Genomic DNA, 16,272 nt, shown 5'->3' with positions numbered 1-16,272 from the left:
AGACATAATAAACAAGAAGATGCAAATAATGCTATGAATAAAAAGTTTCAAACTTTTACATGTTTTAAAGTTTAAAATAGTAATATATGTCATTGCATAAGCATTAACACACAAACACATGCAGATTTAAGGGATTCAAATTGAAAACTAAGGTTAAAAGAAATTGTCGTATATATTATTACTAAAGTAAGTATTTCAATGCATATTTTAGAAAGATTAACGAAGTGCAGGACGAAAAAACATACCTTATGGGTTGCAAGAGTGATGGGTTTTCAAGAGAACGAGATTAGCTTTCTGGAAAGTTGAAGAAGAAGAAGACCAGAGTGTTTGTTTGGAAGCGTACTATAGAAGCTAAAGAGGGAGAAACGGTTCAGGTTTAAATTTATAATAGTGAAACATTGGACCGGGTGGTTATTTGGGCCCGATAGTTTTTCATATCCGTTATCTGATATAAACCTCTTCTTAAAAAGTTGAAATTTCAAATTAAAATTTCGAGATTTCGAAAGGGGGCGATGTAGTGGGCAAATATCGTACTCATAGAGATGTTTCTTTCAGTATTTTAAAACTTGAGATTTTGGCATAAGGGCCAATATCTCGATAAATGTCAGGATATTTGAAATGTTTTGCAGGCAAAAGGCAGAAAAGAGAATAGAAAAAGGAGGGACACGTGGCGAAAGCAGGTTGGGTCAAAGGCATTTGGGAAGACTATAAAAAGGCTGGATGAGGAAGAAAAGATTTATTCAATTCAGATTACAAAAAACTGTATAAACAGGAGAGAGAAAGAGTGAGCTAGAGAGAAATTGTAACAAACTTTATCATCAATCAATAAACACATCGCTTTCCTTCATATTTCATCTATAATTGTGTGAACTAAGAATACTAATTGGAAGTAAGTGTTCTTGGCAACCACAACGCTCCCGGCCGATCTTGAAACCTTTGTTACAAGTCTCATTTCATAACTACACATTTGACATTGTTCCTCGAAAAGTTTTAGATACTGGCCCTTTTATACCTTGCTGATATTTTTGAAATATTCCGATATATCAATTTTCAATGCCTCCATGTGTCGGAAATTTGATGATATTCTTATATATAAATTTGTTAAAATTTCCCCGTAGCGGTATGCCAGTATATCACCAATTTCAGAAATTGATATTTTGTACCGAGTGCATTCATGTTTACATTTGTCCACAACTTTAGAATTGCAAAAAATTAGGCTGTTCAAAAAGTAGGGAACCGAAAAACCAAACCGAATTGGGTGAAATTAACAGTTTTTTATTTTTTCAATTCGGGCCACTAGTTCTCAAAAGGTAAAACCGATTGGTTAGGTCCGATTTTGATTTGGTGCTTGGTTAACCGATATAAACCGAATTGATCAGGGTGCTTAGATATATATATTGAAATTTTTGAGTTTTTTATTTTTTATTATTTTTTGTTTTTGTTTTTGGGTTAAATGGTTCATGTTACTGAGCACTTGAATACTTTTTCTTATAATTGGCGTTATAACTTGTCAACAAGTCTAAATTGACATTAATACTATCTAACAAATTTATTAAAATTCACTTGACTGGGTATGCCATATAGGTTTTGATTTGAAGCTTGATAAAAAGCTCAAACCGACAACCAAATCGAAATTGAAACTGAACATTCGGTTTGGTTTCATCTCGAATTTGTTCAAATTTAGTTCGGTTTCGGTTTAGATTTTTAGAAAACCGATTCGGTTTTCTGGAGTCGGTAGAAACTGGACTGAGAAGTCGAGAACAGCCCTAATAATTTATAATTGCATGCCAAAATATTATTATGGGCTCATAAGCAAGTAAGCAACACAATACTTTCCTGTGACCGACCAAAAAAAGTACTTCCACATGGTTATATTATTTGTTCCCTACGAATTCACATTCGTTTTTATATTTGGCGTAGTACACGAGTATGTACGTCTAGACTAATCATCAATAGTCAATACTACAATAGTCTTCCACTTGAATCACTGTCATCCGTACAGAACCATTTCCTAAACCATTTTATAAGCCACAATGGGACTCCTCACTGTATGCTTAGCTCCATCATCTTCCCAAACCAGAGAACCAAATGAGGTAGTCCCTTTCATCTGGTGGCTGTCTATAGATAAACTGAAGCTAAGGCTCTCATACTTATCGCTGAAAGTAAGTGTATCCGGTGTTACACTGATTAAGGTTCCTGGAGGTACTGTCAGCTTTGCTCTATAAGTTGCAGCGCCATCTCCAAAATTAGTAACTGTCCTGCGAAACTCGTGAACAGTTGACGGAGTGTTGTTGTTGAAGAAAGCCATGAAGGATGGGTAGTTGAGATCAGTTGATACGTTTGAGCAAATGTAGTTAGATGATCTAGTGATAGCCAATATCTGTTTACTAGAGAAATTCATGGAGCAGAGGTGATTCACGTAGTCTTGGGCGCTTGTGTCGTAAATAAGACCTGGATCAAGTGCTTTGTTAGGATCAATTTGACCTGCTCCCATGGCTAGAGGTGTGGCATATGTCAAACTGTTGCCGTTGTCTCGAATTTGACCGTAAGTGTTGTCTAACTGACTTGCAGTAGTCATCATGGCTGACCTAATAGCTGCAGGGCTCCATTCTGGGTGTGCACCCTTCAGAAGTGCAGCCACACCAGATGCATGAGGACAAGCCATGGAAGTCCCAGAGATTGCATTATAGTCGCTTGACAAATCCAAGTTGGATCCAATACTTGCAGCAGGAGTTATTGGAGCCCAAGCTGCCAGTACTTTAGATCCGGGAGCAATTAAATCTGGCTTCAGTATGGAAGGATAGGAAGGAGATGGTCCTCTTGAACTGTAAAATGCAACAGTTGGGGCTGGCTTTGCTCCTAGGAAGTCTTGTTGGAACTTCATTGTTACTGTTGGATTAACTGTAGATTTTGCATAGTTAATGAGCATTGCTGTGTAGATTGGATTAGTAACAATCCCTGGACAAGGAAGATCACCGACTTCTGTATATTGCGAATTGTTGGAAATAAATATAGCTCCGGCAGCTTCTGACGATGTAACTTGATCTATTTGAGTACGAAGGTCGCCAAATTCATCATTACAGATAACAATCTTACCAGTGGCTTCTGTAAACAACTCAGATGAATTGCATGCCAGGAGGGTCTCATTGTAGACCAATGGCACGTCCACAAGCAATGCATTTGCAGGAAACTGAGACCAAGCAATGATGGACACCCCATTCCCTAGTGTCAAAATTGCTGAGAATTGACGATCGATGGTGCTAGCTCCAACTGTCAACATCCACGGAGTTCCATTGTGTAGTGACATTGGATCTGGACCTTCATTACCAGCTGATGATGAGACTAACACACCCTTTTCCATAGCTGCAAAGGCGGCAATGGCTATTGGATCCTCATATAGAGGAGTCCTATTAATTCCCATAGAAATGGAAATCAAGTCCACGCCATCTGCAATCGCTTGATCCATTCCAGCGAGGATGTCAGAACCAATGCCTGACGATCCAGTGACCTTGTACATGGCGACCCTAGCACGAGGTGCAATTCCTCTTGCAGTTCCTTTGGCATAACCGAAGAAGGATACACCTTCAACGTAGTTTCCAGCTACGGTGCTTGAGGTGTGTGTGCCATGGCCAAATGTATCCCTCGGGGAGTTCCCATCTCTTGAAGCCTGTGGGTTAGCAGCTTGACTACCTCTACTGAAATAGCGAGCACCAACAAGCTTCCGGTTGCACATTGAAGAATTAAAACTGTCACCAGCCTGGCAAACTCCTTTCCAACGAGCGGGGACCTCGGTCATCCCATCATCATTAAAGCTCTGACTCTCTGGCCATATGCCACTATCTATCATACCAACTATTACATCCTTTCCATAGTTTGATGCTGGCCAGAGGCCAGATTCTGTATTGAGAGAGAGGAACTCAAATGTATGGGTTGTATCAAGTGTGACAACCTTGTCTGGGTAAGCAGTGACAAAGCCAGTGGACTTCTGTAATTCCTGCAATTCTTCAAAAGAGAGGACTGCACTAAATCCATGCATCGCATTGTCATAAGCGTATAGAAGTTCTGGCGTTGATTTAGCCGTTTCGGAGCTGGTTTTATCAGTGAGGTCAAGTGAACTGACCGTAGCCGAGTACCATTCATGATGACTTGCAAAAGTCTTTGGCATAAATGACTTGTCCATGTGGATTATATATGTCGACCTATCCGCAACTGCGATTTCAACATGGAATGCAGTGACAATCCATGCAGCAAAAATCAGGGACAGAGTCATGTTTACAACCCTCATTTAATCTTCGCAGCGAGCTATGTCACGGCATAGAGTACAGATTAGTCCTGCTATATATGTGTTTTTTGAAAAGAAAATGTCTTGGAATTGTCATCAGGCATAATTTGTTCCGTTACAGTGAGGATCTTACAGCTAATACTTCTCATTTTCTTTAGGTGAATACAAGGAAGAACAAACAAACGATGGAAACAATTACTTTGCAACAAGACTTGTACAGTAAATAATGACAACGGTCAGAAATATATAATTGCAGGCGACATAAGTCAAATAGGATGAAGAATTAATATAATGAAGGCAACATTAGTCAGACATGGTGGAGACATTGTAATGTACGAACTTAAAGAATATTACATGAACATACTATTCTCGGGCATATAGAAGAGTACGTCCACATGAAAAACTTGAAAAGCAACAGAACGATAATTGTATCTACATGAGCGAGCTTCTTCTTTTTTTATCTTAAGCATTTAGCTGGGTTTAAGGAAGACCCTACCTTGCATTAATAATTTGCTGAATCAAAACACAGCTACAATCCCTCCCCATGATATATTAAACATAAAAGGGAGGCCCCAGGAATACATTGCAACTCAATTTTACAGGCTTCAAGCGTAAACGATATCCAGCAAACACTTGGAATATAATCCCCTACGACTTCATACATCATACTAATTAATCTTTTATAAGTCTGGATTTTTTATTTCTCAGGTAGAGTTGCACCGCCTCCTGCATGGTCTCCTAGAATCTAGATCGCTCTCCACAGCCCTTGGTGCTGCCATAAGCACCGTCCCAAACTTCTTGATAAAATCATCAAGGTGTCTAATCTGTTTTTCGATTGGTCCATTGCTTGCTTGATCACACTACACTAAGTGTAGGACATGCGAAAGCTCTACTGAGTTTCTTTTAATCTTGACCAGATTTTTAGCATTAGCTACAGTTAATGTTGAATCTTGGTGTAGTGATCAATTGTTCCTTTTATTCTGTTTTCTTTTTCTTTTCCAGTGGATATGTTGATGATCAAAGCATTTTATTCATACGTATCAATTAGAAAGAAATTATTAAAATGTAAGTCTGTTAGATACGGAATGAGACTAACACTAAGCAGTTGAAAAATATAGGTGTAATATATTGATGACTGATATTTTAAAGCAAACTCTTCTACCTGAGTGACAAAAGAAGAGGTAAATATGCCAAAAGTTTACCAAATATTGCTTGTTGGGGATTATATCAATACCAATCGATTCCCCCACTACACAGATAATTTGTATTTGAACACAATTCAACTCCGGACAAAATCTAAATATCAACTACAGCCTATACTAACATGCCCAACTCGCTAAACTGATGAGAATTGATGCAAGTATATTTGTTAGTCTGCTAGGTAGATGTTTCTGCCATGTGTCATGTTTGACTTAGTATTTAGTTGTTAGCTATTTTAGAGCATGTAGTTCTGTATTTTAGTTTAGAAGTTCATAGTGGGAATGCCCACTACTAGTATTGAGTCCTATATATTAGGTCTCTTCCAAAGAGAAAGAGGAGAGCCTCGTGATGAATCGGTTTCCTTCTCTTAGACTTTCATCTCAAATAAATAAAGTTTTGTTATTCAGGACTTTAAGGTTCCACATTTTTCACATATCTCATCTTTAAACCAACATTGTGGTATCTGAGCCTCGTGTTCTTTCAATTGAAGTTTTCTAGTGTTTTGTGGAGAATTGAATTGTTGTAGCAAAATCTTCACTGAGAGAGGTATTTCTTTATTTGTTTTGGGTAATTCATGACGCCGTCTAATTCGACTACCCTAAACCTCTCCCAATCCCTTGTGCCCATTTTTAAAGGTGAAAATTATGAGTTTTGGAGTATAAAGATGAGGACTTTTTATTTCACAAGACCTTTGGGATCTTGTTGAGTGTGGTTACGTAGATCTAAGGAAACAATCGACTGAAGGAGCTTCGCAAGAAGGATGGGAAGGCTTTATTTTATTATTACAAAGAGGGTCGGTCGGATTCCATTTTCCCTCGACTAGCAAGTGCAACCAAATCGAAAAGAAGCTTGGAAAATTCTCGAAGCAGTGAATTTCATGGTGACGACAAGGTAACCACTATAAAACCGCAGACTCTTCGTAGAGAATTCGAAACACTTCTAATGAAAGCTAGTGAGTCGGTACAAGATTTTCTTTGTAGACTTTCAGTGATTGTGAATCAAATGAAAACTTTTGGTGAGAAAATTGTTGACCAGAAGGTTGTAGAGAAGGTGCTAAGAAGCCTGCCTTCCAAGTTTGATCATGTAGTCACAGCTATTGAAGAGTCTAAGGATTTGTCGGTGTACACCCTTAATGAATTGATGGGTTCCCTTTTAGCACATGAAGAACGGATGAATAGGTCGGCAGAAAAGAATACTGAGCAGGCATTTCAGTCCAAAGTAGAGATTAGTAATAAAGATAAGAATGGGGAAGTTGGTTCTGGACATAAGTATTCAAGCCGTGGAAGAGGAAATAGTGGGTATCGTGGTCGTGGAAGAGGCCGAGGCAGGTCTAATTTTGGTCGTGGAAGGTCAGAAAATGGTGATAGAGGCGGCTATAGGCAGAACTATAAGGACTATAGGGAAAAGCAGTGCAATTTTTGCAACAAGGTCGGACACACAGAACCGTATTGCTTTGCAAAGGCTAGACAACAAGAAGCCAATTTCACTGAAGAAAAACAAGAAGGTAACCTATTTCTTACTTATCTACTTCCGAAAGATAGTAAGAACGATGTGTGGTTTTTGGATAGTGGCTGTAGCAATCACATGACAGGTGAAAAGACCTTTTTCAGAAGCATAGATGAATCTGTGAAGTTGCAGGTCCGCCTTGGTGATGATAAACAAGTTCAAATTGAAGGTAAGGGGAGTATAGAAGTTAAGACTAAGTCAGGTATTGATAGACTTATTCACGATGTTTATTATATACCTGGTTTAGCTAATAACTTGCTAAGTGTTGGTCAATTAATTCAAAGAGGTTTTTCAGTCTTATTTCATGATGATACATGTGAAATCAGAAAGAAGCAGTCTGAAAAGCCTATGTTTACGATCCCCATGACGAAGAACAAGATGTCTCCTCTTGAGCTATCTTGTATTGATGATTTTGCACTTGTTGCTCATGCTAATGATGATTCCAGATTGTGGCACTTACGGTATGGACACCTCCATTTTAATGGGCTGAAATTATTAAGTCAGAAGAAGTTCGTGTTTGGTTTGCCATCTATTACTTGTGTTGACGATGTATGTGAAGGTTGTATATACGGGAAACAGCACCGTCTTCCATTTCTAGTAGGTAAAGCTTGGCGAGCAAACATGTCGTTAGAACTACTCCATGCAGATATTTGTGGCCCGACACGTACTCATTCCCTCAGCAAAAGTCGATATTTTCTGCTCTTTACGGATGATTTTACTCATATGAGCTGGGTGTATTTTCTTTCTTATAAGTCAGAAGCATTTGACAAGTTTAAGGAGTTTAAAGCTTTGGTGGAGAAAGAAAGTGGCCACGTGATCAAAGCTCTTAGAACCGACAGAGGAGGAGAATTTCTATCCGATGAGTTTGAGAATTTCTGCAAGCAACATGGTATACGACGACAACTCACAGTACGGAGAACTCCAGAACAGAATGGGGTCGCGGAAAGGAAGAATAGGACTGTGGTAGAGATGGCTCGAAGTATGTTAACTGAAAAACAGCTGCCTAATATTTTTTGGGCAGAAGCGGTGTCCTCCTCCGTGTTTCTATTGAATATTTCTCCGACAAAGGCAGTGCGCGACATGACTCCTTATGAAGCATGGTGGGATCGTAAACCAAATGTGAGTTATTTAAAAGTTTTCGGATGTATAGCTTATTCTTTGATTGATTCAAGTTCTCGTAGCAAACTTGACAAGAAAAGTGAGAAGTGCATTTTTGTGGGGTATTGTGCTAATACGAAGGGCTATAGACTTTATAATCCCGAATCTAAGAAACTTATTATTCGTCGAGATGTTATATTTGATGAGAAAAGTTTCTGGGATTGGGAAGCAAAGGACAGAACCGAATGTTCCATTTGTTGAGGACCAAGTCGAGCCGGATCGCTTAAAGGAGACGAGTGGTTCCAAAGACACCTCTTCGAAGTTTCTCCTTTGAATTCACCAAAGCATTCTTCTCCGTGCATATGAGTCCTCCTTCTTCAAGTTCATCTCGTCAACTAACTCGAAGTTCAAGGAATTCAAGTAGAAAAGACAGCAATCTATATGATCCTACACTTGATACTGACACACCTCCGCGTAAGTTTAAATGCATCAAGGATATTTATGATACAACTTTTGCTCTTATAGCTGCAGAACCCACGCGCTATGAAGAAGCGGAAGGAATAGAAGAGTGGGGAGCGATCTATGCAAGACTAAAATGGCAGCCATTGAAAAAAAAATAAGACATGGGTTCTTGTGGATTTGCCACCACGAAAAAAATGCAATTGGGGTGAAATGGGTCTACAAAGTTAAGTACAATGCTGATGGGACAGTGCAAAAATTCAAAGCAAGGCTCGTGGCTAAAGGGTATGTGCAACAATACGGAGTAGATTTCTTCGACACTTACTCTCCGGTTGCTCGGTTTGAAACTGTTAGATTTGTTCTCGCAGTAGCAGCTCAAATGACATGGCGTGTATATCAATTTGATGTCAAATCAGCTTTTCTCAATGGTTATTTGAATGAAGAGGTATATGTTCAACAGCCACAAGGGTTCATTGTCAAAGGAAAGGAAGAGAAAGTGTACAAACTTACAAAGGCACTTTATGGGCTTAAGCAAGCGCCAAGAGCGTGGTACAGCAGACTCGATTCTTATTTTGAAAGACATGGTTTCAACCGAAGTAAAAGTGAGCCAACCTTATACGTGAAGGTCAAAGGTACTGAAACTCTTATTGTTTGTGTTTATGTGGACGACATTATATACACTGGCAGTTCTAGCAGTCTTATCAAAGAGTTCAAGGATAGTATGATGCATGAGTTTGATATGTCCGACTTGGGTTTGTTGCATTATTTTCTGGGTCTTCAAATTCAGCAGACTCCTGACGGCATTTTTATTTCTCAAGAGAAATATGCTGTGGATTTACTTAAGAAATTCAATATGGTGAACTGTAAGACGTCTTCTACACCGATGAACACCAGTGAGAAGTTGTCTATTAATGATGGGACTGTGAAGGCTGATGAAAGTTATTTTAGAAGTTTGGTTGGTGGACTCATGTACTTGACAAACTCTCGCCCAGATATTATGTACTCTGTGAGTTTAATTTCCAGATTTATGCATAGTCCTTCCGTACATCATATTGGAGCAGCAAAGAGGATTCTCCGTTATGTCAGGTCAACTAGCAACTATGGAATTTGGAACAAACCAGTTACTAAGTTTGACTTGATTGGTTTCAGTGATAGTGATTGGGCTGGTTTTGTAGATGATAGGAAAAGCACTAGTGGTCTAGTGTTTAGTCTTGGTTCAGGAGTTGTCTCGTGGAGTTCAAAAAGAGCAAGACACTGTTGCACTGTCATCGTCAGAAGCTGAATATGTTGCAGCAGCATCCGCATCTAGTCAAGCAAAATGGATGAGAAGGATATTGGAAGATTTTCACCAGACTCAAAGAGAGGCAACAACGATCTATTGCGACAACAACTCTGCAATTTGTATGACAAAGAACCCCGTCTTCCATGGGAGGACAAAACACATAGAGATATGTCATCATTTTATTCGAGACATGGTTGAAAAAGGAATTATCACTATGAAGTATGTTCCAACGGATGAACAGGTAGCTGATGGACTTACCAAGGCACTATCATATCCAAAGTTTGTTGAGTTCAGATCTTCTCTAGGTGTTGCGGCATTTGCATCAAGGAAGAGTGATGAGAATTGATGCAAGTATATTTGTTAGTCTGCTAGGTAGATGTTTCTGCCATGTGTCATGTTTGACTTAGTATTTAGTTGTTAGCTATTTTAGAGCATGTAGTTCTGTATTTCAGTTTAGAAGTTCATAGTGGGAATGCCCACTACTAGTATTGAGTCCTATATATTAGGCTGTCTCTTCCAGTAGAAAGAGGAGAGCCTCGTATGAATCAGTTTCCTTCTCTTAGACTTTCATCTCAAATAAATAAAGTTTTGTTATTCAGACTTTAAGGTTCCACATTTTCTCACATATCTCATCTTAACAACAAATAATAATGCAAAGCAGTAAAGGCAAACCACAACACAAAGATTTACCGTGGTCCGGCCAATGATGCCTACTTCCACAAGAGCCAGTTCTTTATAAAGTGGGAAGGAAGATTACAATCTCTCCTTTCAGTCTCTCACCTTACTATATCACTCTTATCTCTTTACAGGGTTGTATCTCTGTAAAAGTTATCTCTCAATCTTGATAGCTTCCAAGATTGGGTTTCTCTCTCTTTGTTTTAGTCTGGATTCCAATCCTTCTGACTTCGTTTGGTTAGGTTTTCCAAACCTTGATTTTGGTTTTATCTCCAAAAACCAAATTTCGCTGATTCTCGGCGAAGCCCACGAAATTAGACACGGCTGGTGCGCTTCTTGGTCGGTCGCCAAAACATCGAGATCGAGCGCGGGTCGCTCCCAAACACTGAAGCTATGAGCGCAGGTGCGCCCCATCTAAGCGCGGGTCGCGCTCTGAAATCTGGGCTGATCCAAAGGCACGCGCCAGGCGCCTCCTCGAAGCGCAGCGCTCGACATCTCAACACCAACACCGACTCGTTTCTCTTCCACTCTGTTTCTCTCCTCATGTGAGGGATAACACCAACAATCTCCCCCTCCCGAACAGTGAGGGGGAAATACCTCCATGCAATTTCCAAATCAACAAGAGGAGTCTGCTACCATTCCGGCGGTAGCACAACAAATATCAAACTTACCTTTCGATAAGACTTTGGTCATCATATCCGACCCGTTCTTGTCGGTATGGATCTTCTCGATACACAAATGCTTGTCTTCGAGTACTTCTCTAATCCAATGATAACGCACGTGTATGTGTTTGGATCTATAATGAAAACTCGGATTCTTGCTCAAGTGGATGGCGCTCTGACTGTCACATAGAACTACAAACTGTTTCTGCTTTAGCCCTAGTTCGTCGAAGAACCTCTTCATCCATAGCATCTCTTTGCAATACTCAGTGGCTGCAATATACTCGGCTTCTGTAGTGGAGAGGGCAACACACTTTTGCAACTTAGATTGCCAAGAGACTGCTCCCCTTGCAAAAGTAACCAGATAACCGGAGGTGGACTTCATCGAGTCAATATCACCTGCCATATCTGCATAAGTGTAGCCTTCAAGTAAGGGCTTACTTCCACCAAAGCACAAATATGATTTGGAAGGGCCCTTGAGATATCTCAATATCCACTTAACACCTTCCCAATGTTCTTTACCCGGATTTGACAGAAATATGCTTACAACACCAACGGCGAAAGCAATATCCGGTCTAGTACACACCATGACATACATCAAACTGCCCACTGCAGATGCATAAGGAATCTTTTCCATCTGACTCTGCTTATGCTCACCCTTAGGACACATCTCTTTGGTCATGCGGAACTGGCCACCAAGCGGACAACTGATTGGCTTCGCTTGATCCATGTTGAATCTCTTCAACACCTTCTCAATGTAGCTTTCTTGAGAAAGCCACAACTTTCCACTCTTTCCATCACGAGTGATCCGCATCCCAAGTATCTACTTTGCTTGACCCAAATCCTTAATCTCAAAGGACTTGCTCAAGTCTTTCTTCAGCTTGGATATCTTGTTGATGTTTGGGCCAACTATCAACATATCATCCACATACAGCAATAGCACTATGAAATCCCCATCTGAAAATCTCTGAACAAACGCATAATGATCGGAAGCAGACTTCTTGTATCCTTGCTTCGCCATAAAGGAGTCAAACTTTATGTACCACTGTCTCGGTGCTTGCTTCAACCCATACAAGCTCTTTATCAGCTTGCATACTAGGTGCTCCTTGCCTTTGACCTCAAACCCCTCTGGCTGGTCTATGTAGACATCTTCTTCAAGGTCTCCATGAAGAAAAGCTATCTTAACATCTAGCTGCTCAACCTCTAGGTTCATACTTGCGGCCATACCCAATACCACCCGGATAGAAGTCATCTTCACTACAGGAGAGAAAATCTCATCAAAGTCAATCTCTTTCCTTTGACCGAATCCTTTCACAACAAGGCGAGCTTTGTGCCTTGGGTGAGGATTGTTCTCCTCATGCTTGACTTTGTATATCCACTTATTCTTGAGAACTTTTCTCCCTGTGGGTTTCTCAACTAACTCATAAGTGTGATTCTTATGCAAAGAATCCATCTCGTCATGCATGGCCTTCAACCACTTTTCTTTGTCTGTACCTTCAAGTGCCTCTTGATAGTACATAGGTTCTCCACCATCCGATAGTAGCACATACGTATGTGGTGGGTACCTGGTTGAAGCTAGTCTCCCTCTGTCAGACCTCCTTGCCCCATCTGCTGGTGCCTCAGGAGGTTGCATTTCTGCTTGCTCTGGTGGTGGTTCATGCATCTCATGCATCTTCTATACCAATAGGTTCTATCCCATCATGAGCAATAGGATTCTCATCATGAGCTTCAAACTCATGGTTCTCTGTGATTCTCAATGCTTCTGCGTTCCACGATAGTAACTTCGGTTTCAATCAACAAGATCATTGGTGAAAGCCTCAGAAGCTTTCACCCTCCTCAAAGTCTGCTATGGTTTGGTCTTCTAAGAACACAACATCTCGACTTGGATTACCTTCTTGTTAATCGGATCATAGAGTTTGTAACCAAACTTTTCATCTCCATAACCCAGAAAAATGCACCGCTTGGCTTTGTCATCAAGCTTGGATCTCTCATCCTTCGGAATATGCACAAATGCCCCGCACCCAAATACCCTCAAGTATCTATAATCAACATCTCTGACCGACCATACTCTCGGATAATCACTATTCGAGGCTTTTTGCCGGGCGACGGTTGATCACATGCGGCCAGACGCGCATTTCTACTACCAAGAGCTTCTAGGTAGCTTAGAGTGAGATAACATGCATCTCATCCTCTCTACAATGGTACGGTTCATTCTCTCGCTATTCCATTCGTTTGCGGTGTCTTGGGAACGGTCCGTTCATGACTTAATCCCATGACTCGCAATACTCTTCAAATGGCCCAATGTACTCACCCCCATTATCTGAGCGAATACACTTCAACAACTTCCCAGTCTCTCTTTCCACCATGCTCTGGAATTTCTCAAATACGCCAAGTACTTCATCCTTGGTCTTCAGACTATAGGCCCATATCTTTCTTGACGCATCATCAATGAATGTCAAGAAGTAGGAAGCTCCCTGGTGGGACTTCACTCTCATAGGACCACATAAGTCTGTGTGCACTAGTTCAAGGACAATGTCCTTTTTGTGAGACGGGAATCTTTGGAAAGACACCCTGTGTTGCTTTCCTACCAAACAGTGAGTACATGTATCTAAATGTGCACCTTTAATGTCTGGCACGGCCTTTTGCTTAGCAAGAACTTCCATCCCTTTTATGCCCATGTGACATAGTCTCTTGTGCCACAGTTCAGATGAAGCTTCTTCTTCTCGCAAGATTTGTTTCGCTTTTACACAAACTAGCCTTTGTGGTTTTGTAAAGAGAGCAAGTTTTCTTTCCTCTGGCTCGCTACAATGGAACCTCTGCTTTCGGTTCCATACCCCATTACCAAACGAGTTTACAAAGCCATCGCCATCTAATTTCCCAAATTAAATTAGGCTTAGCCGTATGTGATGGGACATGTCTTACATCCTTGAGTGTCAAGGTGTAGCCGACATTGGTTTCTACATGAACATCTCCAATGCCTATAATCTTCGAGACACCATCGTTACCCATCCTTACTTCACCATATTCACCACCGTAGGTAGTGAAGAATCCCCGCGGCGGCGGTGACGCGGATAGGATGCTCCCGTGATCTATCACCCATTTTGTATCCTAACATGAGGTACTAAGACAAAGACACACCACAACCGACACAATTCCCCACTAGGTCGTCCGACTAGTCGCGGTAGTATCTCGCGTGTTTCCGTTCTTTTTGCACCATGTCTTCATGTACACGGTTATTCTTCTCATCCCTCCCGGTGTTCTGACTCATATCCGAAGTGGCCTTTGGTGGCACAATAGTAACATTGCCTCTCGCTTTTAGGAGTTCTAGCTTCACCCCTAGATTTACTTCGCCATCACCTCTAGAACGAGATGGTTTTCTCGTTTCGACCTCTCCCCCGTTTCCGCGGAAAAGGATCTCTCGAGTGAGAGGAGCCGCTTGCACTCCTTCTAGTCTTCTTCAACAAAGGCGTGGTAGCCATCTCTATGGTAACAATTTCATCCTTGGTCGCTCCATGTAGAGAAACCGCTAATGTCTCCCAACTTTCGGGTAGAGAGCCTAATAGAAACAAAGCCTCAACTTCGTCTCCCAAATTGATCTTCATCAAATGCATCGATTGATGATATTCTCAGACTTCATTAAGATGCTCGGACATTGAAGAACCTTCTTGGTACTTTGTGTCCGCAAACTTCTTAACGACTAGCACTTTGTTTCCACCGACTTCCTCTCATACAGTGTCTCGAAGTTTCTTTCCACGCATCAAGGTCGTAGTCTCGGGGACACATGGTGAAAGACACCGCGTCAATCCACCGTCGAATGTATCCAATTGCTTTTCGTCAAGCTTTTTCCACTCGGCCTCATTCTTTTACGGTTTTACTCCATCATTCTCAATGGGAAGTGCCAAGTCCTTTGCGAAGATAGCAAGTCTTCCATCTTGGCTTTCCGGATGGTGTAGTTCTTCCTATTCGGACTCATCATGCGAAAGTGTTCACGGAATGGTCCATCTCTACAAGTTATTTAACCTCAAATCTTCTCTCGGGTATTTCGTCAAACACCTTCCTCGACAAAGATTCGGATAACACCCAGGCTATTCTAACCAAGGCTCGATACCACTTGTTGGGGATTATATCAATACCAATCGATTCCCCACTACACCGGATAACATGTATTTGAACACAATTCAACTCCGGACAAAATCTAAATATCAACTACGAGCCTATACTAACATGCCCAACTCATTAAAACAACTATCAACAACAAATAATAATGCAAAGCGGTAAAGGCAAAACCACAACACAAAGATTTACCGTGGTTCGCCAATGATGCCTACTTCCACAAGAGAGTTCTTTATAAAGTGGGAAGGAAGATTACAATCTCTCCTTCGGTCTCTCACCTTACTAGATCACTCTTATCTCTTTCTGAGGGTTGTATCTCAGTAAAGGTTATCTCTCAATCTTAATAGCTTTCAAGATTGGGTTTCTCTCTCTTTTGTTTTAGTCTAATTCCAATCCTTCTGACTTCGTTTGGTTAGGTTTTCCAAACCTTGATTTTGGTTTTATCTCCAAAACCAAATTTCGTGATTCTTATCAGAAATAAGACCACGAAATTAGACACGGCGGAGCGGCTCGCTTTGATGCTGGTCGCCAAAAACACGGGAGACTGGCGCGGGTCGCTTCAAACACTGGAGCTATGGCTGGTGCGCCCATCTAAGCTGGTCGCCTCAAATTTAATCGATCCAAAGGCACGAAGCGCGAGTCGCCTCCTCGAGCCAGGCAGCTCGACATCTCAACGCCGAATCAGCTCCGTTTCTCTCCAGCTCTGTTTCTCTCTTCATGTGAGGGATAACACCAACAATATTGTACTATTTTGGCATACCAACTCGTCTAAAAGTTTACGCAGATTCTCATTAAAATTATATAACGCATATTTAATTGAAAAACTTATGGATATTATTCAATAAAGATAATGAGATGTTGGAACTTGGAAGACATCTCAGCGACGATCCCTTATCGAATACTGGATCGGAAGGACTAACAAGATTTAGATGTGAGAATGTTGGAACATCTATGAAGGGATGGTGGACTGTCTAAGTAGAGCATAAACATCCATAAGA

The 16,272-nt window shown here is 40.9% G+C and overlaps 1 pseudogene across 1 annotated transcript; it reads right to left on the bottom strand.

Moving 5' to 3' along the window:
- Nucleotides 1-1,770: 1,770 nt before the first annotated feature.
- LOC147492157 (subtilisin-like protease SBT3 pseudogene) lies at nucleotides 1,771-4,311 on the bottom strand (annotated as a pseudogene). The gene has a single exon (XR_015198821.1). The product of XR_015198821.1 is annotated as a subtilisin-like protease SBT3 pseudogene (transcript).
- Between the last annotated feature and the right edge of the window lie 11,961 nt (nucleotides 4,312-16,272).

The sequence above is a fragment of the Coptis chinensis genome, chromosome 6, assembly GCF_015680905.1.
Source record: "Coptis chinensis isolate HL-2020 chromosome 6, ASM1568090v1, whole genome shotgun sequence".
NCBI lineage: Eukaryota > Viridiplantae > Streptophyta > Magnoliopsida > Ranunculales > Ranunculaceae > Coptis > Coptis chinensis.
Note: the sequence above shows the minus strand (reverse complement) of the source record. Positions and strands in the feature narration are given on the sequence as shown.